Source organism: Arachis hypogaea, chromosome 19 (genome assembly GCF_003086295.3).
Source record: "Arachis hypogaea cultivar Tifrunner chromosome 19, arahy.Tifrunner.gnm2.J5K5, whole genome shotgun sequence".
Taxonomy (NCBI): domain Eukaryota; kingdom Viridiplantae; phylum Streptophyta; class Magnoliopsida; order Fabales; family Fabaceae; genus Arachis; species Arachis hypogaea.
Genome location: NC_092054.1, coordinates 84,002,748 through 84,029,960, shown reverse-complemented (window position 1 = coordinate 84,029,960; position 27,213 = coordinate 84,002,748). Strand labels below are relative to the sequence as shown.

General features: G+C 37.2%; 2 long non-coding RNA genes across 2 annotated transcripts; both read right to left on the bottom strand.

Annotated features, from left to right (window-relative positions):
* Nucleotides 1-8,557: 8,557 nt before the first annotated feature.
* Nucleotides 8,558-8,999, bottom strand: LOC140181937 (uncharacterized). Its single transcript, XR_011877609.1, has 2 exons — nt 8,904-8,999; nt 8,558-8,806 (listed from the first exon to the last, which is right to left on the bottom strand). It is a non-coding gene; the product is annotated as an uncharacterized lncRNA (long non-coding RNA).
* A 3,302-nt stretch (nt 9,000-12,301) lies between these two features.
* LOC112776820 (uncharacterized) lies at nt 12,302-14,932 on the bottom strand. Its single transcript, XR_011877489.1, has 4 exons — nt 14,539-14,932; nt 13,252-13,469; nt 12,808-12,862; nt 12,302-12,695 (listed from the first exon to the last, which is right to left on the bottom strand). It is a non-coding gene; the product is annotated as an uncharacterized lncRNA (long non-coding RNA).
* Nucleotides 14,933-27,213: the final 12,281 nt, after the last annotated feature.

The following is a 27,213-nucleotide window of genomic DNA, read 5'->3' as shown; positions in this document are numbered from 1 at the left end:
TCTTCCATCCTATGCGTACCTTTACCTATTTTAAGTGCTACACATGATCACAAACGTTAAAAAGCAAGGAAAAAATATGAAATTAATGAAAACTTAGAAAAAAATGAACTCAAACTAAAACAAATGGAGGAAATAAAGAACACTATACATATAGCTGGGTTGCCTCCCAGCAAGCGCTTCTTTATTGTTAGTAATTGGACAATGTTGTTGTCATGTAAGCAAGAGGGTGAAAACCTTTTGCTCAATTGGGTGCCCTAGATAGTGTTTGACACGTTGGCCATTGACGGTGAATCTTTTATCAGAATACTGGCTCTGAAGTTCTATATAACTATAGGGCGACACTCTAGTGACCACAAAAGGTCCTGTCCATCGTGACTTGAGTTTTCCAGTGAATAATTTGATCCTGGAGTTAAAGAGCAGAACCTATTGACCAGGCTGGAAGTCTCTGAGAGATATCCTCCTATCATGCCATTTCTTGGATCTTTCTTTGTAAATCTTAGCATTCTCGAAGGTAGTACATCAGAATTCCTCCAACTCGTTTAATTGGAGCAACCTCTTTTCTTCTGCAGCCTTGGGATCAAAGTTGAGGAATCTTGTTACCCAGTATGCTCTGTGCTCCAATTCTACGGGTAGGTGGCACGCTTTACCATAGACCATCTGATAGGGGGACATCCCGATGGGAGTCTTGAATGCAGTTTGGTATGCCCAGAGAGCATCGTCAAGTTTCTTTGCCCAATCTCTTCTGGAGGTGTGATAAACCCTAATTTTGTGGTTTATCTTATGTTAAATTCAGGAGATTTTATCAACTTTTCTCACATTTATTCAATGAAATAGCATGGTTTTGTGAATTTCTCCTAATTTGTGTTTAAGAGTAAAAACATGCTTTTTAGGCCTTTAAATCGCTAATTTTAATTCACTTTAATCCCATTCAATGCCTTGATATGTTTGTTAAGTGATTTCAGGATTAGAAGGCAAAGATTGGGTTGAAGGAATGAAGAAAAAGCATGCAAAAATGGAGAATTCATGAAGAAATGAGGATTTGCTGAACTCAAGGCCACGCGCACGCATTACCCACACGTACGCGTGAGAAGGAGATCTGCCAGCGATGCGCACGTGTTACCCACACGTACGTGTGAAAAGGAATTTTGCAATGCGATGCGTATGCATGACCCATGCATACACGTGACCCATGCGTATGCGTGACAAGCGGCACGTGACTTCACTAAAGGCAATATGCTGGGGGCGATTTTTGAGCTCAAGGAGGCCCAAATCCAACTTATTTCTGATGCTTTTGAACCCAAAGATTGCAAGGAAATGGCGGGAAGGAGTCATAGTAGAGTTTTCATCATGTTTTAGGTTAGAATTCTAGAGAGAGAAGCTCTCTCTTCTCTCTAGAATTTAGGGTAGTTTAGGTTAAATTTCCTTAGATCCAACTTTTAATTCTTGTTTTTATTTCAATTCTCTTTATATTTTAGTGTTCTATTGTCTTAATCTTCTTAGTTTTTCTTGTTAATTTCTTATTTTCTCTCTCTTATGTTTATGAACCCTTGATGGATTTGGATTTCTTCTAATACAATTTTATGTTTCCATGTCTTTTTATGTTTATCTTAGTTGCTATTATTGATTTCTTGTTTGTGTTAGTTATGGGTTTTATTAATTCTTACAATTTGTGATGTTTGCTTTTATTATACTTTAGGTGTTTGTTAAAATGTTTTCTCTAGTTATTGAGTAATTTTCTTCACTCTTGGCCTAGGCTAAGGGCATTGGATGACCTTGAGTCATTGGGTCTCATTGAATTGGTGATTTAAGAACCTTTTGTGGTCAATTTGATACCCATTGACACTAACCCACTACTAAGCCAATTAGTAGGTAGGTTGGGACTTATGGGTTGATGTTGATCAAGCATATTTGACGTACTTCAAGCATAGAAGTAGACTTGATGGGTTGGTCCCTCATAATTGTCAATACATGGTTTGTAGACAAGGATGGTGATCTCAATTCCTATGCCTTAGCCAAGAGTTCTTTGCTTTTCCCTTTATTAGTTAATTGTCATTTACTTTTTTGTTATTTACTTTTCTTGTCAATCAACAAATCAAACCCCTTTGCCCCTTCATAGCCAATAATTGATCACTTCATTGCAATTCCTTATGAGATGACCCGAGGTTTAAATACTTCAGTTTACTTTTATTTGGGCTTGTACATGTGACAACCAAATTTAAAACTTTAATTGAGTATTATTTGTTGGTTGGGAGCTATACTATCAACAGAATTATTTGTGTGAAATTCCTAACCGACGGTAATACTCTTTCAAGTTTTTGGTGCCGTTGCTGAAGAATTGTAATGGTGTTGTATTATTGGATATTGTATATATGTGAATATTGTGAATATGTTTGCCTTTTGCTTCTTTGTTAGTTATTGCTAGTTTTAGGAGTTTACTTCCATTATTTTTGTTAGCTTTTGTTTTTATTTGCCACCATGAATTCTCACCCTTTTGGCTATGAGAGTGGTTACAACTATGTTGTAGAAGATGGGAATTGCAATGACAACATGCATCAACAATGGAATAATCAAAGATGGGAAGGGCCTCAAGGATTTGATCAACCCTCTTGGCAATAACCTTCCCAAAGTGCTATGAGAAAGAGTCATTCCAAGATGTATACCAATCAAATGGCTATGGTGGACCCCCTTGTGATTATCAACAACTACCACTATATGCCTATGAACCCTCTCCTCAATATAGCCCTCAACCACCATACTCACAAGCATCATACCACCATTCACCCCCATATGACCCTAACACATATCCACCATACCAACCACCATATGAACCATACTTAGAGCCACCACCACTCCAACACCAATACTCCCAAGAACCACCATTTCCTTATACACCACCTCAAGACTTTCACCAATTTGAACCACCTTCTAACTATGACACTCTTCCTCCAAACAATGAACCCTCTCTTCCACCACCTCCTTCAATGGATGAAGCTCTCCATGCCTTCATGCTAGAACAACGAAGAGATATTAGCTTTTATATCCAAAGGCAAGAAAAGAGGCAAAAGGAGCTAAAGAAGCTAGAAGTCATGGTTTTTACCATTGCGGAAGCCATTGACAACATGGCCTCCCACCTAAGCCTACACGATCAAGGCACTCCCAATGTTGAATGTAGAGAAGCAACTAAAGAGCATAGTGAGGGAGTGAACTTGAAGCTTTAAGGTGAAGAAGAGGAGTTGATGCAAGAAATGCAACAAGAGGAGGAAGTAGAGATAATTGAACCAAAAGAAGTGGTTGAAGATTTAGGAGATGTTGAGTGCGAAGAGGAATCTCAAGTTGAAGAGCCTTCTTCCATGGAGTTTGAAAGTGATGTCAAGGAGGGTAGTGCACAACCTCCAAGGCATAATGTGAATGAAGAATTGGAAGAAATGGTACAAACAACAAGTCCTCCCATCTATGATAATTCTGCATCAACATATGATCCTTTTGAGCTTGATGGATCCTTCCCCCATTGAACTTGGAATTGATGTTGAGGTAGATTTCACTCAACCACCTATTTATGATTTGAGTGATGGGGAAGAGCTTGAAGAAATTGGTGAGGAAGAACTTGAATTTGAGGAAGCTTGGCAAGAGGTAGAGCTTGAAGAACCTTGCAAAGTGGTGGAAGCCCCTAGAAGAGGATGGACGGGAGTGGAATGTGCTTTGTCAAGATCATTGGAAACTTTTCTACCTAGTCGCCATCCAATCCTTTATTTGAGTGGGTAAAGCTCATTACTCTTAGCTTTATTATCCCACTTGAATTTGGTTTGCTTGAAACGGATGGCCAACTTAGGGCGCTTTGTGGAATTAAGCATAAGAGAAGGATGTTTAGTGGTTGGCGTTGTAAATCTAGGCTAATTATGGTTGGAAGCTCAAACTTGAGGAGCAAGGGTTGGACTAGTGATCAATTAGATGGGTCTAGGAGGATAGTTTGGTGCCTTAGTGAGAATTCAGCTTTCCTACCACCCGGACGAAACAATGATGATCAATTAGAAGACGGGTGTGAAAATAAGATATGGGATCTCGGATCAAAACATGAAGACCAATTTTAGGAGCTCATATCTTGTGAAGAACTTCACCCAAACTTGGTGAAGTCGGTTGGAAATTCTAACAACTGTTTGAGGAGCAAGCATCCTTGGGAATTCAAGGATGAGTACAAGCATAAACCACCTTGACAAGGAGCCTCCCAATTGTCCAACTTAAGGACTTAAACTAAAAGTGCTAGGTGGGGGATACCCCACCATGGTAAACTCTTTATATTATCTTGTATATATAATCAATGAAAGAATTGAGTTGCCATTGTTAGATAGGTTTCTTCTTTGCATATTTTAGTTTTAGTGTTTTGGTTGTTAGTTTGTTTGATTAGATTTATGCCTTAAGTTATAAGCTAGTTGTTTTTGAATTACATTTTGCTTGAGGTGCAAGTTTTTAAAATTAAGAACAAAAGGGGATTAACATAGGACCAAAGTTGGTTAACAATGGTAGATAAAAGGGTAAGGCTATTTGGATAAGTGAGCTTTTTGAAATGAAGGCCTCAATCATATAAATGCGATCATTGATGAACGGATCTTTGATGGTTTAGAATTTCACAAATGAATTCTCATTGTAAAGTATAGTTTCTAAACCAATCACTAATCCTTTCATGCAAAAATTTGAGTTGTCACATGTACAAACCCCAAATAAGAATTAACCGGAGTATTTGGACTCTGGGTCGTCTCACGAAGAATTGCAATAAAGTGCCTTGTTATTGGTTATGGAGTATGCTTTGGGGTTTTTGAGATGATGGACAAGAAATATAAATGGCAAAGGAAATAAACTAACAAAAAGGTCTTGGCAAGGTTAAGTGGTCAAGGATCTCTATCCTAATCACTAACCACAACATGAGAATTGGCAAAGATCAATCCCACTAAGTTAACCCCTAACTAATAGTAGAGGAAAGTCAAGTGAGCTATATCAATCCAAGTCCATAAGTCCTAGTTCTAAACCTAATCAATTGGTGAGATCTAGCATTAATTGCTCCCAATCGTCAATCACTTGGACATTAGTGACTCAAGAGTTCCTAAGTTACCTTCCCAAGCCAAGATCACAAAATTCTACTCTAAGATCCAACCAAGAATTTTATGAAACACTTGGAAGGCATAAAAGGAAAGCATAGTAAAATTGAAAGGAATATAAATCTACACTACTCAATTGCAAGGAATTAAACAACAATAAAGCAAATCAATGATAAAAGAACATGAATCATAAATTGCATTAAAGGAAAATAGAAGAAGGAAGAGTGCATCAACAACAAAGCAAGCAATTACAAGAATGAAATACAAAATTAGAGAGAGGAAGAGTAGAGGAACAAGAAATTGTAAAGGAAAAGTAAATCAAAGCATGAATTAAACCTAGATCTAAGAAATTATAATCCTAATTCTAGAGAGAAGAGGGAGCTTCTCTCTCTAGAAACTAACCTACATGATGCTATACAACCAAACAATTGCTCCCCTCTTTTGCTTGGACTTCAATTCTGCATGAAATACATTCAGAAATAAGTTGGATTTGGGCCTGGGCAGCTTCAGAAATTGCCCCCAGCGTTTTGCCTTCAAGTGGGCCATGTAAGAGTATTGGCGCGTGCGCGCCATGTATACGTGCGCGTCGATTGGCAATTTCTTCATCCGCGCGGAAGTGGCATGTACGCGTGCGCATCCATGGGTGAGATCTCCTTTGCACGTGCGCGCCTTGTGCACGTGCGCATCCTTTGGTGCACTCCCAATCTTTGTTTCTTCATGTACTCTCCCCTTTGTATGCTTTTCTACTCATTTCTTCCATCCAATACTTGCCTTATGAACCTGAAATCACTCAACAAATACATCAAGGCATTGAATGAAATTAAAGTGAATTAAAATCACCAATTTTAGGGCCTAAAAAGCATGTTTTTACACTTAAGCACAAATCAAGGGAGAATTGCAAAACCATGCTATTTCATTGAATAAATATGGAAAAAGGTGATAAAATCCCCCAAATTAAGCACAAGATAAACCACAAAATTGGGGTTTATCAAATCTCCCCATACTGAAACTAAGCATGTCCTCCTGCTAAAATCAAGAAATAAGCAAACGGGTATCAACATTTATTCAATGCAAACTAACTACATGCAATTTATCTATATGAATGCATCCACTTGGTCAAAACAAGTCAACTTCCAAGAAAACATATTTAAGTACAAGGGCTAAAGCCATAGCAGTCAAATCAAACCCACAATTGAATTGAATTATTAAAAAGATTTTACAAACTTGCAAGAAAAGATGATCATGTGTGGAGACATGTAATTGAGCGATCGAACCCTCACTGGATGTGTATCCGCTCTAGGCACTCAAGTGTATGGGGTTGATTCACTCAATTCTCCCCTAATCATGCTTTCCAAGATTTGTTTTTCATCTAACAATCAACAATTATTTCATGCATGCATACAAATATCATGAGGACTTTCCCACAGGTTGTAATGGGGCAAGGTAGGATGCATATGGTCAAGTGAGCTTGAAATTCGAATCTTTGATTAACTTAAACATCCCACCTAACCTATGACAACCTATACAATTCTAAACAAACCTAACTACCCATTCTTCACTTTTTCACACACTCATGCATTCTCTTTTTGATCACCACCCATATGCATTGACTTTTATTGAACCTTACTTTGGGGCATTTTGTCCCCTTTTTTATTGCAATTCTTTGTCTTTCTTTTTTTTTCTATTTATATTATTTATTTTCATTTTTTTCTTTTTTTATTATTATTTTTTTCCATTAATTTTTTTTCTTTTCAAACTAAAATATATATACAAGAACATCAATGCATATGGTTTACACATGATTAATACATGAGTATGTTTCCAATTCCCAAGATTCTCACACAAATACAAAAACATACTTTTATCTCTACCCAATGTTCCCAACTCTCCCAAAATCAAATGATAAACACTCTCACTAGCCTAAGCTAATCAAAGATCTAAATTAAGGGATATTTATTATTTTTCACTTAGGCTTGTAATGTGCTACAATTAAGAACAAATGGGTTAAGCATAGGCTCAAAATTAGCTAACAATAGAAGATAAAAGGTAGGCTATTTGGGTAAGTGAGCTATTTGAACAATGGCCTCAATCATGTAAATGCATTTATACACAAAATAATGGACATATAGAATTAAACAAATCAAAGATTACAATCATAGGAAGAGAATAATGCACACAAGAATGAAAATAAGTGGTTATATATGATGTAACCACACAATTAGGCTCAAATCTCACATGCTTGTGTTATTAGCTCAAAAATCATGTTCCACAAAGTATATAATTCAAGCAAGTTCCAATTTTTTTTTTCAATCAATTGGGGTGCCCTCTAGATAAAATCCTTGGAAAATATCATGATTTTGACTAAGCTTATTATATACATATGCAAAATGAGAAAATGCAACTAAGGATCCTAAAATGAAATGCAAAAGTGTTGGGATTAGAAATTTGTCACCCAAAGACGTCGAATGGTCGGACAATCTTCCCACACTTAAAAGTTTGCACCGTCCTCGGTGCATCCAAAGATGAACAAGGGGGTATGGTGACTTTCCTAGTTGCTACCTTCAGTTGGTAGGTCAACCGATGATGTGTGTTCTTCTCCCACTTCTGTTTTTGCTTATGATGATTCATCCTGAACATAGAAAACAGGAGATAATAAGACAAGTGAGTGCACAAGCAAGGAAGCATGGATTGTTGGAATGAGGTAAATCACTAGAATTGAGTGAGTGGATTGGTGTGACAATAATGAAAAATCACTACAAGAAAAACACCCATTCAGGTACACTTGAAAAGTGTAGCTAAAAGTGAAAAAAAAATGATGCCTTAGGCTACGGCTACGCTTTTTGGGCTACAGCTACGCTTTTTGGGGTGATTCCTATTCGGCCGTTGCCTATTCTCAAAGGCTACGCTTTTCTGCACCAAGGGCTACGCTTTTGACTTTTGGGAATAGGCTACGCTTTTCAATTGATGCTGTTCAGGACCAAAGGCTACGCTTTTCAGCTTTCATTCTTCCAGAATAGGCTACGCTTTTCAATGCTACTGCATCACTTATAAAGCATAGTCCCATTATATACCATAGCTACTTTTTATAAGCGTAGCCTTAAGTCCCTCTTTTTTTTTTGGTATACTATAGCTACTGTATATAAGTGTAGCCTTAGGTCTCTTTTTTTTTCCTCTATACTATAGCTACTATATATAAGTGTAGCCTTAGATCTCTTTTTTTTCTGTTTGTATATATATATATATATGTATAATTTTCTAATAATTATTAATACAACATAATAATTAATAATATGATTACATGTATAATAATTTTGTATTTTTATTTAAATAAGTTGAATATTATAAAATAAAAATAAATACATAATTATACTAAATAATTTTTTTAAATAATAAAAATCTCAGTGCAGGACTTATGTAGCAAAAGGCATCCAAGCTTTTCAAATATGACAAAGGTTGCACTCCCTGAGGAATCAATAACTTTCACCTTAATTCTATACCTATTTTTATAATATATACAAATGAAATAATCAACATAAATAAACCTCATACCAACACTATAACTTCAAAGAAAACAAATCAACATGCTTTGAAGACTTTTCGCAATAGTATGACCCAAGCTTCAGAACAACTTCAGTGCCATATCTATATTGAGCAATAAACCAATCAAGTCCACCAATCACTCCCATAATTGTACCATACACAGCATAATCACCATCCTAAAAGAAAAGTAACAATAAAAAGGGCATTAGTATTTAATTTGGACTTGAATGATGAACATAAAAAGAAAGTGAAAAATAATAAAAAATGACTAACCTCTTTACATTCCTTCAATTCTCCAATTGTCTTCCGAGGTGTAATCTCGAGAAAATCTTCTGCAAGTGAGAAATAGTGATCACATTTTTTAGCACTATTTGATTTCAAAGATCATATAAAGAAAGCAAAATTTTAGATATTATGTAAAGGAATATAGCAATACTATAGTATAACCATGAAGCTTTCAAAAAAAGGTTGAACCTCGTATTAACGTTGGAAAGGGGTTTCTGACTAATCAGAAATCTATCAAAGTTTTGTTTATGCTTAACGGTGCTATCAACCTATTGCAACAATTCGGCACAACAAAAGGGAAATAGAAAATTTAGTTAGCAAAGACAGTAAACTTCAAGATTAAAAGAAACAGAGGAGTGGCGGCAAAGACAGCAGATGCTGGTGGTGCTGGGTGAGCAGTTAGAAGATGATGGCAACAGAAAAATCACGCATTATAGAAATCATAGTAACAACCTAAATAGAAAATCATAGTTAAAAAAAATATGAAAAAAGAAAAATAACAAGAACATGAATCAACTAATAGAATCAACCAACAGAATATAATCACAGTAGTAACAAGTTAACTAAAATAATTAAAAAAGAAAACTCAAGTAATAACAACATAAATTAGAGATGGATAGCACTCGATATAAGCAGAAAGACAGCAAATCAGAAATCTATGAGAATCTGCAGGCTGTGTTTATAGAAATGGATAACACTCAAGATATATAAGCATAAACCTTCAAACCTTGTCCCAATTGAAACTATTTGTGCTGACTTAACTTAGAATTTTAGGAACATGAAGCACAAATCAAAACACATGAAATTAGTTAACAGATAGAGTGAAGAGGAGGTACCTGTTCCATCATGGATGCCATTCTTCGCTGATCAGCTTCTAGAAGTGATTCAAAACCAGCTAACATGCTCTTATCCATGATTCAACCAGGGATTTTGGAGAAGAAACTCAAACCCAAGGAACGAAATTAAAACCAGTTAACTAATAATAATATAGGATGAAACTAAAGACCAAAAAGAAATAGAAAGCAAACAAAACTTAACTAAAGATGAAGCAGAATTTTGTGCAGAAGATTAAGCCTACTAGTTCTTCTGGAAATTTGTGTAGCTTCCTCTGAATTCATGTTTCCCTTGCAAGCTGCATCTGAATCACAAATATCAAATCAAAGATTAGGATTAATTTCTATGCAAACCATGACAAGATGCTATCAATTTTTGTAACCAGTAAGAGAATTATTGCCTGATGATAATTGACTTTGGAATATGCATTGGTTCCCTTGAGTTCTAGGAGGATTATTGATGAGCGGATAATTTATACGCTTTTTGACATGGTTTTTAGTATGTTTTTAGTAGGATCTAGTTACTTTTAGGGATGTTTTCATTAGTTTTTATGTTAAATTTACATTTCTGGAATTTACTATGAGTTTGTGTGTTTTTTTGTGATTTCAGGTATTTTCTGGCTGAAATTGAGGGACTTGAGCAGAAATCAGATTCAGAGGTTGAAAAAGGACTGCTGATGCTGTTGGATTCTGACCTCCCTGCACGCAAAGTGGATTTTCTGGAGCTACAGAACTCGAAATGGCACGCTTCCAATTGCGTTGGAAAGTAGACATCCAGGGCTTTCCAGCAATATATAATAGTCCATACTTTGACCAAGAATAGACGACGTAAACTGGCATCCAACGCCAGCTTTCTACCCAAATCTGGCGTCCAGCGCCAGAAAAGGAGCCAAAACCAGAGTTGAACGCCCAAACTGGCACAAAAGCTGGCGTTCAACTCCAAGAAGGACCTCTACACGTGCAACACTCAAGCCCAGCCCAAGCACACACTAAGTGGGCCCCGAAAGTGAATTTATGCATCAATTACTTACGCATGTAAACCCTAGTAGCTAGTTTATTATAAATAGGACCTTTTACTATTGTATTAGACATCTTTGATCAGCTAGAGATCTTTGATCAGTTGTATGCTATCTTAGATCACAATTGAGGGCTGGCCTCTCGGCCATGCCTGGACTTTCACTTATGTATTTTTAACGGTAGAGTTTTTACACTCCATAGATTAAGGTGTGGAGCTCTGCTGTTCCTCAAAGATTAATGCAAAGTACTACTGTTTTCTATTCATTTCATCTTATTTCGCTTCTAAGATATCTATTCGCACCCAAGAACATGATGAAGGTGATGATTATGTGTGACGCTCATCACCATTCTCCCCTATGAACACGTGCCTGACAAACACTTCCGTTCTACATGAAATAAGGTAGAATGAATATCTCTTAGATCTCTTAATCAGAATCTTCGTGGCGTAAGCTAGAATGATGGCGGCATTCAAGAGAATCCGGAAAGTCTAAACCTTGTCTGTGGTATTCCGAGTAGGATTCAATGAATGAATGACTGTGACGAGCTTCAAACTCGCGAGTGCTGGGCGTTAGTGACAAACGCAAAAGGAGGGTGAATCCTATTCCAGCATGATCTAGAACCGACAGATGATTAGCCGTGCTGTGACAGAGTATGTGAGCATATTTTTCACTGAGAGGAGGGGATGTAGCCACTGACAACGGTGATGCCCTTGCATAAAGCCAGCCATGGAAAGGAGTAAGACTGATTGGATGAAGATAGCAGGAAAGCAGAGGTTCAGAGGAACGAAAGCATCTCTATTCGCTTATCTGAAATTCTCACCAATGAATTACATAAGTATTTCTATCCCTATTTTATTAATTAATTTTGAAAACCTCATTATCAATTTATATCTGTCTAACTGAGATTTGCAAGGTGACCATAGCTTGCTTCATACCAAGAATCTCTGTGGGATTCGACCCTTACTCACGTAAGGTATTACTTGGACGACCCAGTGCACTTGCTGGTTAGTTGTATCGAAGTTGTGAACCATGGTATTGGCACCATGTTCTTGGCGCCATTGCCAGGGAAAGAAAGAGCCATGAATTTTACATAATCAAAGTGTAATTACGATTGCGTGTACCAAGTTGCTCACGTTGCCAGGGATTGTTTGAGCCTGGACATCACAATTTCGTGCACCAATTATCTTGGAGCATTCAAGTTCTTGAATCATTAATAGAACCTGAAACAAGAAGAGGAATCAATCACTTTAGATATTAAATAACTAACAGCATGTAATTCATAAGGGTGAACTCACTTTAGCATGTAATTCATAAGCCACGTCATCATCTCTATCTTTAGATATTAAATAACTAACAACATAAAAAACTAGTCTCTCGTACAAGGTAGCTTGTCCCTGTCACAACTCACAACTGAACTCTTATTATGTATGAAAAATTAAAATTTGGAGTAAGCAATGCAAATTAAATTAGCCAGTAAGAATAGTAGTAAATAAATATGGAAGCAATGCAAATTAAATTAGCTAGTAAGAGACGTCACTGAGGAATAGAAGCTCTCCCTTGCATTGAATCAAAACCCATCATGTCACATCATCATGATGAGTGCAAAAAAGAGATTATAATATAAATTAAATTTTGGTGGTTACAGCAATAATAAGAATGGAATTAGCATTTCTTTGATAAAACATGATTTAAACCCAGCCAATGTAATTATCATTAGTACATCCATGAGACTTCTAACCATCATAATCAACAATGGAAATCTAATCATTAGTAGGATCAATTTAATCATTGGAATTTCCATCGCTGCTAATTGGAGAACACACCCCATGTTATGAGTTAAAAATTACCATTGGCTCTGGTGATTGGTTAGTAGCTCGAGACCATTTCTTCAAGAAAGCTTGAGTATTGAAGACCTGAGTGGAACTATTTTCCTGATGCCAAAATAGGAAAAAAGAAGAAAATGAACAATGAAAGGTCATACCAAAGTTTTCTCATGGAAGATTGAAAACTAAATTCTTGAAACAAGAACTAGAATATTCATACTAGGAAATTTCGATAGCCACTTAAAAGTGTTGCAAAGAACTTTAAGAATATCATCCTGCACAAGAAACATGGTGACAATAAGACACAAAAAAGTTAAACAATAAATTGGACTGTCCACAAGGAACCAAAACAATAAATTGGATGGTCCACAAGGAACCAAGAAACAACATAAATTAGAACTACAATGAGCAAAGCACAAATCATTCTTGGTATAACAGGCAGGCATCAAGTTCATCTATATGAGAAAATTTCAATATTTTATTACAAATATCAATCAGCAATGTTTAGAATAAAGTGTACCATAATATTTTCCAGGGAACTAAATTAAGAATTCATAAAAATGTTTATCAATCTAGCATCTCATTCACTTTCATATGATTTATTCAGAGACGGTGAACCTAAAAAGAATGGAAAACAATGAATAATCTACCATCAAAGGATCACCTTAACTGAAGGTCATGATCCGCTCCCCTCTGCTTAGCCACAAATTTAGTATAATGCTCAGATACACTATATATTCCAGCCTTCAATTCATCAATTCCAATTACATTGGGGTATAATAACTTGATTACCTCACCACGCAAGAAGCGGTATTCTGGCTCGGGAATAGGTGGAATTTTCTCTGATGTAGTGATACGATTATAATCAAAGTCAACAACCACCTACAAGAGATTAAAAGATATCAATTAAAATAAATGAAAGCAAAACATCATTCGAAACAAATAGAATTGCCTCACATGCATGCCAACCTGTAAATTAAGAAAAGCAAACATGATTTTTTTTTGGATCAATAATAGAGACTAGAAAAAGTATTTTATTGTGGATTTGCATTTTGATGTGTTGCACGAGCTAAAAACTCCTCAGCGTCTGAACCTTCTATACTTGAAGCAAAGATTTACACCTAATTACAAATTTACAATATATCTAATATAGAAATAGTTATGTATAATCAAGTGCACTACCAATATTCCCAAAGATTTTATTGATAAATAAACTAAACATAGCTCAACCGACTCTGAGTCTCTGATTCTGTAGAGGAGTAAGACAATGTTCTAAAAATAATAGAATATAGCAAGAGCAGCACCTTGTAATGACCAAATGCCACTTCTTTAGAATAATCCATCATCAATGAAACAGAGTTCCAATAAAAGTCCATCGAATTCAACCACCATAACATAGAACAAACTAATTTCTCATTTGAAACAGCACCAGATAAAAAGAATGGAAAAATTAAAATCAAATAAAATAAACTACTCCATAAATCAATTAGTTTTTCCCTTGATAATGAAGAATAATTGGGAAACATCAAAACCAAAAACAAATTAAAAATAGAACATGATGCTTCTTAATTAAAAAATAAATAATCACAGAACCTCCCCTAATCAGAACAAATTCAACACAACAACAACAAGGATCAGTAACAAATTCAACTCAACTCAATTATCCAGCAACAACCACATTTATGATATGTTCAGCATCAAATTCAACTTACAGCTGACAACAAATTCTACTTCTAGAATTCTAGCAACAAATTCAGCTATGATAACTATGATAACTTTCAGGCAGCAACAAAAAACCTTCAATTCTCCAAATATGATTTACAGCAGATTAACATTAGCTAAATCATAATTTCAGCAACAAACTCAACTTTGAGCAATAAATTCAAGATGTACTAATAATTTACAGCAATAAAATTGAAAGAGAAATAACAGGGCTGAAGATAAAACTCACATAGGCAGAGAGACGAAGCAAGCGTTGATGGAAGACCCGAACTGAAGCTGAAACCCTAAACCCAGACTCAGGGCCGAGGAAGCGTTGATGGCTGAAGCAGGAAGGCGAGCTTACGAACTATGATAGAGCGCGACAGAGCTTGAGCGGCGATGACCTTGAAGCGGCGACGTGAGCTCGAGGCGGCGACGAGCTTGAGGCGGCGATGTGAGCTTGAGGCGGCGACGAGCTTAAGGCGGCGACAGAGCTTGAGGCCGTGACAAGCTTGAGGGGGCAACAGAGCTTGAGGCAGCGACGAGCTTGAGGGGGCGACCAAAGCTTGAGGAGCCGGCGACGGGCTTGAGGGACAGAGTGGCGAGAGAAGAGAGAGGTGATATGGGTTCTGATTCTAGGTTAGGGTACCTGATGTGTATTTTTGGAAAACGAATTCCAAACACACAAAACTCACCGGCAAGTGCACCGGGTCGCATCAAGTAATAATAACTCACGGGAGTGAGGTTGATCCCACAAGGATTGATGGATCAAGCAACTTTAGTGGATGATTAGTTTAGTCAAGCTAACATTTGAGTGATAATTGATGCAGCAGAAAGTAAATGACAAGGAAAATTAAAGTGCAGAAAGTAAATTGCATTGAAACTTAAAGAGCAAGAAATGTAAATTGCAAGAATCTTAAATTGCAAGAAATGTAAATTGCATGAAATTAAAAGGGAGTGGGTGCTGGAAGTTAAAAAAAAGCAGTAGATCAAGTAATTGGAAAGTTAAATTGCAAGAAGAATAAAGGAAATTAGGTACTGGGATTCATGAAATCAAACACGGAAGTGTAAATAACAATCAAACAGAGAAGTAAAAGATGCAGCAGGTTCAACAGATTTGGAAAATCACTTTAAAATCAAAACAGAGAGCAACTGGGCTCAATTGCAAAATCTAAATGAGAGGTTGAAGATCTCAGGGGTTGGATGAGACTAGAGACCAAGTCTAGATCTCAATTCCTTCCTTGATCCAACAGAGAATAATTGCAGAAGAAAATAAAGAAGAAAGCAGTAAAGAGAGTTTTGATTCAAATCACAATTCACTGAAATTATGCAGACAAGTAAACAGAGAGAATTCTCAAGGTGAGATTGAAACAGAATTTCTTTAATTCTCAACCCAAGATTCAAAACAAAAATGAAAACTAAGAGAGAGATTTCTGTATTCCTAATGCTCCCTAGTGGAGCTCGCCCGCCTAATAAAAATGAAACAGATGCCTATTTATAGGCATTTTTACAAAATGAAAATGAAATTCAAAACAAATTACAATTAAAATGAAATTTCTATTCTAACTATATCTTGTGCCTTTGAGTGGTGTCAATTGGGCCCTTGCTCTTGATGGAATTGGGTTGACAAAAGCCTCTGTTGATTGCTCTTGGAGTTGGAGAGAAACCCATTGTGAACCGGGCCATGAATCATAAAAGTTTGAGTAAAAGTTTGAGGCAAACTTTTACTCAAACTTTTTATACCAGCTGCCCTTATTTGCTGCTACCAGCGTTTCGGCTAAAGTTTGAGGTCAAACTTTTAGCCAAACGTTGGGCCTTCTTGCATGCATGTTGGGGTACTACTTTGTCTGCTTGTCAACATTGCAAATTTCATGCCCACTATAAACTATTATATATGGTTAGAAAGCTTTGAATGTCAGCTTTCTAACCCAATTGGAATCACCTCAATTGGACATCTACAACTCAAGTTATGCTCATTTGAAGAGGACAAGGTCGCTGGCCTTGGTGTGCAGCGTTTGAGGTAAAGTTTGCCTCAAACGTGGTCAAAAACGCCAGTTCTGGAGGCTCAAACATATTGTCCACCCCATACTATTATACATTGTTGGAAAGCCCTGAATGTCTACTTTCCAATGCCGTTGGAAGCGCATCATTTGGAGCTCTACAGCTCGAGTTATACTCCGTCGAAGGTGCAGAGGTCAGTTGGCCTCACTGCAGGTTGCCACCATGTTCATTTATGCTCATTGCGGGGCAGTTTTCTCCCTCAATTTTAGTGTCCACCATGCAGTGCCATATATGCTTGGAAATCTCTCGATTCCTACTTTCCATTGCTTTTTGAATCACCTCATTTGGAGCTTTGTAGCTCAAGTTATTCTTGTTGGAAGTATACCCCTTCAGGCTGTTGTGGTGTGGCGCCAACGTTTGCCAAAAAGCTTGAGGCAAATGTTGGCGCAAGCTTTTTCCTCCAGGGTGTTTGTTTTGTGATGCCAACGTTTGCCAAAAAGTTTGAGGCAAACGTTGGCTCAAGCTTTTCTCCCAAAAGTTTGAGCTAAAGTTTGAGGCAAACTTTGGCTCAAACTTTTTGGCCTCTCTTGCTCTTTGTTTTGAGCCACGCTTTTCTTCCTTTGGGCCACGCTTCTCTTCCTTGATTTGGTCATGGGCCACGCTTTTAGAAGCGTGGCCTAAGCCTCTAAAGTGTGCTCCAACTTCAAAGTGTGCCCAAAATTCCTCTTTTCTTCTTTTTAGCTTATTTTGTGCTCTTTTTGCTTCTTTTTCTTCTTATTTCCTACAAAGTTTATCAAATCAAAAGATCAAAGAAATATACCATTTAAGCACCAAAGAATGCAATATTTAAGCACTAATCATAAATTTCTTGTATGAAAAAGCATAGAAAAACATGACATGATGACATGTCATCACAACACCAAACTTAAACCTTGCTTGTCCCCAAGCAAGAAAAGAATCATGCAATAGAGATTGACAATCCAAGGTAAGAAGAATAGCAACTCAATGTTCATGGTTAGCTAGTTTTCTAAGCATGCTTCAATCACAAAAGATATGTAAATGATTGATGCTTCTATCTAGCTCAATTTATGAAATCTTTCTCTTATATTTCTTCCTTGAAACAAGCTTTTGATTTTTCTTATTAGCTTCTCCTTTTGGGTGCTTTGCCCCATGAGTTGATAACAAAGCTACGACTTCTAAATGCTTTGTTTTCAAGTATTACCACTTGATACATAAGCACCACAAGCATTTGATTAGAGGACTTCATTAAGCTCATTTTTTCTTTTCTTTTCTTGACTCTCTAATCATTGATGCTCAGAGCCTTGAGCTTTGAGGGAGTGCTTTTGCACTTTGAGCCTAACCTTGACTTCTAAATGTTTTTTTTTCAAGCATTTGGCTTGATACATAAACACCACAAGTACTTAGCAAATAAATTGCCATCGGTACTCAGAGCCTTCAGCTTTCTCATTCTTTCCCTTTTTCTTGCTTTAATTGTATTTGCTTCTTCAAGGTTTTCATGATTTTCAAAAGATTTCACAAAATGTCCTAGATGAAAACTTCAATTAAATAAAATCCAATGCAATTAAGCAACAATCAAACATACTAGCTTTCCAATACTTTTATGCACATGCTAAAATCTTCTTTAATGCCTTGTTTGTTTATGATCATGATACTTTGTTGCTTTTGTATTCACAAAACTCAAGTTGGTAATCATAATGACACAGCACCATGTTGCAAATTAAGATTCAAGTTATGCTTTATTCATACACACATGTAAACAGAAAGGATGAAGACAATCATGCAATTTAAATGCTGAAAACAAATGAGGAGAAAAGGAACTCTACAACCTTGTAGTTCATCTTCATTATTGTTGTCCTTTTTCCTCTATTCTTCCTCCTTCCCTTGCCAAACTCAGAAAGCTTGCTCATCCTCAAGTAACAATTAGAACAATGGCTATGGGGCTAAGATGGATCATGAGTGTCTTACACAATGAAAAGTTAGTAGTACATGTGTTCTAAGCAACCAAAATTGAAGGTAGTAATCAAGGCACAGGAGACAGAGACCTTGTGATTGCAAACTTAAGAAGGTGAGCATAATACTTTGCATAAAGAATAAGTGGCACACCAAACTTAGTGTGACACTTTTACTTAGAATTGATGCAAGTATCTTGTAAGGATTAGAACCAAATTTTGTTGCATAGCAACACCAAACTTAGAATGCAACCACATGTCAATTTATTTGAAATAAAACTAAATGAAAGAAACTGTTATATGTTAAATACAATCACCAAGTACAGAATATGTCATGAATAAGGGTCTCTTGGTGATGTATTAACAAAAACAGTTAATAAAAGAAAGCACTAAAAACAAGTAAATGAATAGAGCAGAGAGAGAAACTAAATTATCCAAAATGACACTGCAAGGGGCATTATGATTATGCAGACAAGTAGTGTTGCTTGAATGAATTGCATAGAAAATAAGTGGCACACCAAACTTAGAATCTTGGTGTGTCACTTTCATTTTTTGATTTGATGCAATCATCCAAAAAGATTGAAAACAATTTGTTGCAAGGCAACACCAAACTTAGAATGTAACCATATGCCAATTTATTGAAATTTAAACAAAGCAAGGAGAAGAAATGTACCTACTGTCTACCTGTTCTTTACTTTCTTCCTCTTCTTCCAATTTGTTAAGAGAAATGACTTCAAAGGAGGAGAAGTTTCAGCTACTGTCCCTTGCCTTGGCCTTTCCTCAGCAAGCTTCCTTTTGCAAATGACTTGATTGATCTTGCTTGCTGGATCAGGGACAGGATTGGTGCTCTTGTTAGTTGCCTTTACTTCTTTGAATCCAAGTCTTGGTTGCTGTGTGATTATTGGAGTTTTGTATTTATCCAGAGCCTTTTGAATTGGTGGTTCCATGTACTTCTCTGCTTCACTTGAGTTTGAAATTCTTTGGTTGTCTTTCTCACTTTCTTGCTCTTCCACTTCCTCCCTTTCACTCAACATTTGACTTAATAGCTTTTTCATTGAGGAGGTTTGTTGATCTTCCCAACATTTCTTCATCTCCTCTTCATATTTTTCAATCACAGATTCAATTGTTGAGAGTTTTTGGGTCAGGGACGTTTGTGAGAGTTGTGAGTCTTTATGTTCTCTTGTCATCTCAAGTGCAGTTTCATTTTCAACCACCTCATTCTTTATTGAAAGTTCACTTGATGCAGTAGCCTCCTCATCTTGCTCTTCCACTTCATCCTTCACATCCATCAATTGGTCTTCATCCTTACTGTTTGATGGTTCTAAGTTTCCCCTTGTTTGTTCTAAGGGCCCATTCATCTTCTTGAAGACGATTTCTTTCCAGGATGGGGATTTTGTGTATCTTTCCACTAGTTTTCTATGTATTTCAATGGCTTGAAGGTAATCCTCATCTGTTGGTTCAAGAGATGAAGGTTGAGAATAATTTTGGTGACATGGATGTATTGTGGTGAAGTTGTGTTGAGGGGTGTGGAATGAATTGTGTGATTGATGGGATGACTTGTATGGATTTTGGGGGAAACTTTGTGTTGAGGCATAATCAAGTGATGAAGATCTTTCAAATGAGAAACTGGGACGTGAGGGTGGATGCTCTTCCATTCTTTGGTGATGCTTCCATCCACCATGAGGATAATGATATGAGTCATTTTGTGGTGGTGGTTGGTATCCCATATGATTTTCTTGCTCATCTTGTGTCTCTGAAGCAAATCTCCATGAATTGGAGTTCTCAGAATGTATATTCTCTTGGTGATATTCCCAGCCACCATTAGAGATTGGTGATGGTGGGTAATATCCCATAAAATTTGTTTGATCATAAGATGAGTTGAACCCCATTTGAATTTTGTAAAACACAACACCAAAGAAAATTGAAATTCATATCTCAGAGATGAATTTCTTAGTGAAGCAATAACTCAAACACCTTGGTTTCAACTTAGAACAGAGAACAAAAATAAAGAAAATGCTTGATCTAGACTTTTCACCCACTTAATCATTGTTGATCTAAATCAATCCCCGGCAACGGCGCCAAAAACTTGATGTGTATTTTTGGAAAACGAATTCCAAACACACAAAACTCACCGGCAAGTGCACCGGGTCGCATCAAGTAATAATAACTCACGGGAGTGAGGTCGATCCCACAGGGATTGATGGATCAAGCAACTTTAGTGGATGATTAGTTTAGTCAAGCTAACATTTGAGTGATAATTGATGCAGCAGAAAGTAAATGACAAGGAAAATTAAAGTGCAGAAAGTAAATTGCATTGAAACTTAAAGAGCAAGAAATGTAAATTGCAAGAATCTTAAATTGCAAGAAATGTAAATTGCATGAAATTAAAAGGGAGTGGGTGCTGGAAATTAAAAAAAAGCAGTAGATCAAGTAATTGGAAAGTTAAATTGCAAGAAGAATAAAGGAAATTAGGTACTGGGATTCATGAAATCAAACACGGAAGTGTAAATAACAATCAAACAGAGAAGTAAAAGATGCAGCAGGTTCAACAGATTTAGAAAATCACTTTAAAATCAAAATAGAGAGCAACTGGGCTCAATTGCAAAATCTAAATGAGAGGTTGAAGATCTCAGGGGTTGGATGAGACTAGAAACCAAGTCTAGATCTCAATTCCTTCCTTGATCCAACAGAGAATAATTGTAGAAGAAAATAGAGAAGAAAGCAGTAAAGAGAGTTTTGATTCAAATCACAATTCACTGAAATTATGCAGACAAGTAAACAGAGAGAATTCTCAAGGTGAGATTGAAATAGAATTTCTTCAATTCTCAACCCAAGATTCAAAACAAAAATGAAAACTAAGAGAGAGATTTCTGTATTCCTAATGCTCCCTAGTGGAGCTCGCCCGCCTAATAAAAATGAAACAGATGCCTATTTAAAAGGCATTTTTACAAAATGAAAATGAAATTCAAAACAAATTACAATTAAAATAAAATTTCTATTCTAACTATCTCTTGTGCCTTTGAGTGGTGTCAATTGGGCCCTTGCTCTTGATGGAATTGGGTTGACAAAAGCCTCTGTTGATTGCTCTTGGAGTTGGAGAGAAACCCATTGTGAACCGGGCCATGAATCATAAAAGTTTGAGTAAAAGTTTGAGTAAAAGTTTGAGGCAAACTTTTACTCAAACGTTTTATACCAGCTGCCCTTATTTGCTGCTACCAGCGTTTGGGCTAAAGTTTGAGGTCAAACTTTTAGCCAAACGTTGGGCCTTCTTGCAAGCATGTTGGGGTACTATTTTGTCTGCTTGTCAACGTTGCAAATTTCATGCCCACTATAGACTATTATATATGGTTAGAAAGCTCTGAATGTCAGCTTTCTAACCCAATTGGAATCACCTCAATTGGACATCTACAACTCAAGTTATGCTCATTTGAAGAGGACAAGGTCGTTGGCCTTGGTGTGCAGCGTTTGAGGTAAAGTTTGCCTCCAACGTGGTCAAAAACGCCAGTTCTCGAGGCTCAAACATACTGTCCACCCCATACTATTATATACTGTTGGAAAGCCCTGAATGGCTACTTTCCAATGCCGTTGGAAGCACATCATTTGGAGCTCTACAGCTCGAGTTATACTCCGTCGAAGGTGCAGAGGTCAGTTGGCCTCATTGCAGGTTGCCACCATGTTCATTTATGCTCATTGTGGGGCAGTTTTCTCCCTCAATTTTAGTGTCCACCATGCAGTGCCATATATGCTTGGAAAGCTCTCGATTCCTACTTTCCATTTCTTTTTGAATCACCTCATTTGGAGCTCTGTAGCTCAAGTTATTCTTGTTGGAAGTATACCCCTTCAGGCTGTTGTGGTGTGGCGCCAACGTTTGCCAAAAAGCTTGAGGCAAACGTTGGCGCAAGCTTTTTCCTCCAGGGTGTTTGTTTTGTGATGCCAACGTTTGCCAAAAAGTTTGAGGCAAACGTTGGCTCAAGCTTTTCTCCCAAAATTTTGAGCTAAAGTTTGAGGCAAACTTTGGCTCAAACTTTTTGGCCTCTCTTGCTCTTTGTTTTGAGCCACGCTTTTCTTCCTTTGGGCCACGCTTCTCTTCCTTGATTTGGTCATGGGCCACGCTTTTAGAAGCGTGGCCTAAGCCTCTAAAGTGTGCTCCAACTTCAAAGTGTGCCCAAAATTCCTCTTTTCTTCTTTTTAGCTTATTTTGTGCTCTTTTTGCTTCTTTTTCTTCTTATTTCCTACAAAGTTTATCAAATCAAAAGATCAAAGAAATATACCATTTAAGCAGCAAAGAATGCAATATTTAAGCACTAATCATAAATTTCTTGTATGAAAAAGCATAGAAAAACATGACATGATGACATGTCATCAGTACCACGCAAAGAGGGTAAGTGAGGGAGAGAGTGTAGTATGTGATTTGGTGAAAAGGAAACAAAAAATTACTAAGTGTTTGTGAGTTGTGTTAAACTTTTTTGCAATAGATACATTAGGCATCACTTTTAAAATGCACCCAAAACTTAATAAATAGGCTACCGTCTAAAAGCATCTCCTTTGATACGAAAAGTGAATTTATAGATATCAACCTACGGCTACGCTTTATAAGTGATTTCTATAATACCTAAGGCTACACTTTTTAAATGATGCCACAATTGTGTATCCTTTTCTCTTATAAAAAGGCAACACGGGGAAAAGCGTAGCCTATTTATTCAAATGTAACTTAAAAAAAGTGTGGCTGAATGGGTATTTTTCTTGTAGTGAATAAGTGTGTGGGTCCTAACTTGCATGCGGTTTAGAACTCACACCCTAGTATTTAAAAATCATGTCACAATTATACAAAAGAAAACATGCACTTCACTCATTCTAGTGTGCTTGAGATACTTTAAAAGACTTGTAGGTTAAATCAACCACACAAGTAGTGAAGAGGCATGAAAGCATTCAAGCAAAAATCAAGCAATTGTGAAAGGGGATAAAGCATTGACATTGATTGATGTGTAGGTAGACTTAGTGAACAAAATGGTATATGAAACTCACACAATAATCAATGACACATATTGAAGTTGTTGCAACACCTAAGTGACATAGAGGTGAAATACATGGATGCTATGGAACTTAGGAAAAAGGATATAGAAGTCAAAAATCAATCACATAGCAAGCATGGTCCACAAAGCTTGAAAAGCTCAAAAATACGTCACTAGGTAAGCTTCGATCCAATTTCACAATTCCACAATCTCAATGCATAAAATAGGTGATGGTCACTTAGAACAAGCATCCTAAAAAAAATGCATTGATAATATACAATTGCCTAACAATGGATGATGAATGCATGGTGGCCAAAACATGCAATTCAAAGAGGTAAGATGCATGAAGGCAATGTAACAAGTACTTGGTATCCAAAAGAGTCAAACATGAAAAATTCCAAACCAAGTAATAAATTGCAACCTCAACAAAGGAATCCAATAATGACAATAACGAAAATGATGTTAAACTAACATCCCATTAGTAATAAGCAGCAGTAAATGGTAAACAAGATTAGTAATCCAACACTTATAATGGAAAACAAAAGTTAAACTAACTAAAAGAAATGGTGTTACATGATGCTTGGTGGTGTTGGATGATGATTTAAGAGTGGAAAGAAAAGAGAAGAAAGAAAGAAATGGAAAGAGGAGAAGAAAAGAAGGTGAGTGAAACAGGGTGATCCATGCGTGCGCGTCATGTGCGCGTAAGCGTGGATTGATGAAAATGGAAGCGACGCATACGCGTGCAGTGCGCGTACGCGTGCATGGTAAGGCAGAGCGTCGACGTGGACGCGCAAGGTTCGCGTTCGCGTGCCCTGGGGCACAAAGTTGGCACACTTCAGGCACAACTCTCGGGTGAATGTATGGGAAGTGGAAAAATTCCATCCACGCGTACGCGTACATGGCGCGTCCACGTGGATGGCCGAAATTGCTTGATTCACGCGTACGCATGGAGTGCGCGTGCACGTGGGTGGTGCTCTATTTTTCAAAATTTTTCTATGTTTTTGCACCAAACCAAGCATTTCAAACCTCCAAACAACTACCAAAACATCATAAAAACTTATTTAACCTACTAAACTACCAAACAAATTTAACAAATCAATCAAAACATGAGATTAAACCTATTTTACCAATATGTACAAAAGGAAAAATGAAAAGATGTTACCATGGTGGGGTGTCTCCAACCTAGCACTTTTGTTTATTGTCCTTAAGTTGGACTTATGGGGAACTCCTCTCAAGGTGGCTTGTGCTTGAATCCATCCTTGAACATCCACCAATGCTTGGACTTCCGTTGTGCTTCATCATTCAAAGTTAGTAACTCCAAGCTTTGATGGAGTTCTTCACAAACCGTAAGCTCCCAAAGTTGATCTTCCTTGTGCGATCCAGGATCCCACACTTTGTTTTCACACCCGCCTTGAAGTTGACTCTCATTATTAGCCCATCCGGGTGGTGAACAAGGTGAATTCTCTATAAAGTGACCAACAATCCTTCTAGACCCATCTAGGTGAGCACTACTCCAACCTTTATATCTCATATTTGATGCATCAACCATAATGAGCCTTGAATTGCAACGCCAACCACGAAACATCTTTCTTTTATGCTTCATCCCACAAAGCATCCTAAGTTGGCCATCCGTTTCAAGCAAACCATATTCAAGTGGGATAATAAAGCTAATAGAAATGAGTTTCACCCACTCAAATGAAGGTGTAGATGGCAACCTAGGCAAAGGTGAGTCCAAGGGTCTTGACAAAGCGTATTCAATTCCCATCCTCCTTTTCCTGAGGACTTCCACCTCTTTACAAGATCTCTTAATTTCAATCCTTTATTCAACAATTTTATCTAAACCTTTTCCCTTACTCAAATCATAAATAGAAGGACGAGAGAGATTTACCTCCACATTGATTTCAAATCCAATGGGGGAAGGTTTTTCATGTTTAAAGGTATCTTCACTACTAAGACTTGGTGCTTGATCTTCCTCACCAAGGGAACTCAATTCTTGCTCTATTCCATCCAAGTCTTCATATGGAATATGCCTTGAAAGGTGTGCACTTTCCTCCCTAGCATCAATTTCAATCATCTTGGAGGGGTTTTCTTCAACTCTATGTTCCCATGGAGGCTCTGCATCTCCTAAGTCTTCAACCACTTCTTCCTCTTCTTCAATAATCTCTACCTCCTCTTCTTGTTGCATTTCTTGCTTTAACTCCTCTTCTTCACCTTGGAGCTTCAAGTTCACTCCCTCACTAAGCTCCTTCGTTGCTTCTCCACATTCCACAATAGAAGTGCCTTGATCGCATAGGCTTAGGCGGGATGAGACTATGTTGCCAATGGCTTCTACCATGATAGCCGTTTTTGCTCTTAACTTCTCAAATTTCTTTTCATCCTCCTTGTGTTGCCTTAAGATATGAGATTCAAGATCCCTTAATTCTAGCATAAAGGTGATGACAAGTCATCTTAGCCTAGTTTCACTAGCCTTTTCCTTTTGTTTTCAATTGAATTATGCACTTTCTTGAGCCATAAGCAAGCCAATTGGGTAGATTTTCATGCTTCCTTTGATTTAATCAACCATGTATGAATTCATGCTATTTCATGAGGTTTTATGCTATAATTGTCACATATTATGAAAGAATGAATATCTCATGATTTTGAGCAAAGCTTTGATGTGTTTGGTTGATTAATGATAGGTGAAGAAAGCTTGGAGAAAGGTTGAAGCAAGAAGGAATGGCTAGGAGGAAGAGAGGACAAAAAGTTTGAGCAAAAGTTTGCCTCAAACTTTTGGAATAAGTGAAAATGAACCAGGGAGCAAAAAGCTGGACCAAAAGTTTGCCTCAAACTTTTGTGCAAACTTTTGGGCAAAAAGCTGGAGCAAAAGTTTGCCTCAAACTTTTTGGCAAACTTTTGGCATCACAAATCAACACCCTGGAGAGCAAAAGTTTGCGCCAACGTTAGCCTCAAACTTTTTGGCAAACGTTGGCGCATGAACAACACACCCTGGAGAGCAAAAGTTTGCGCCAACGTTAGCCTCTAACTTTTTGGCTAACATTGGCGCCATGAGTGTGCAAGGGGAGGCCAACGTTGGAGCAAAAGTTTGACCCCAAACTTTTGCCCCAACGTTGGTATCAGCAAAAGAGGGTGACTGATGTGAAAAGTTGGAGTAAAAGTTTGCCTCAAACTTTTACTCAAACTTTTACTCAAGCTTTCATGATTCCAAACCCGGTTCAATTCGGTTCTTCTCCAAACTCCAAGAGCAATCAACCAAGGCCTCTATCAACCCAATTCCATCAAGAGCAAAGGCCCAATTGAAGTCTTGAAGACCATTTGAAGAAAGTGTATAAATAGCATAGGATTTAAGTTTTTCGAGGAGCTTCCCTTTTAGTTTTCATAAAGCTTTTCCTTCGGTTTTGATTGGGTAGTTTGGTAGAGAGCTCACTTTTACATTCTAGCATTGTTGTTTTAATTCAAGAGAATTGGGGAGGAGAATTGATCTCTCTTCTTCCTTGTTCTTGCCCAGCACTCTTTAAATTTTCTTGCTTCGGATCTTGGGTGGAGAATTGAAGAACTTCTGTTTCAATCTCACCTTGGGATCTTGTTTAATTCTCTGCTTAATTGAATTTCAGTTTCGGTTAATTGCTTCTTCATCTATTTTCTTCGTTTCCTTTGCAATTGTTCTTGTTGGATCTATGAAGGCATTGAGATATAGACTTGGTTATCTAGTCTCTTGGGTCCTGAGATCCGGATTTCCCATTTTCAATTCTCTGTTTACTGCTTTCAAGCTCATTTACATTTCTGTTTTAAGATCCGGTTCAATTCCAGTCATCCTTTACTTCTCTGCTTGTTGCAATTTTACTTTTCCTTGTTTAATTTCTGCAAATCCAATTCCCAATTCCCTTTACAATTCAAGCCATTTACATTTCTTGCACTTTAAGATTCTGCAATTTACATTTCTTG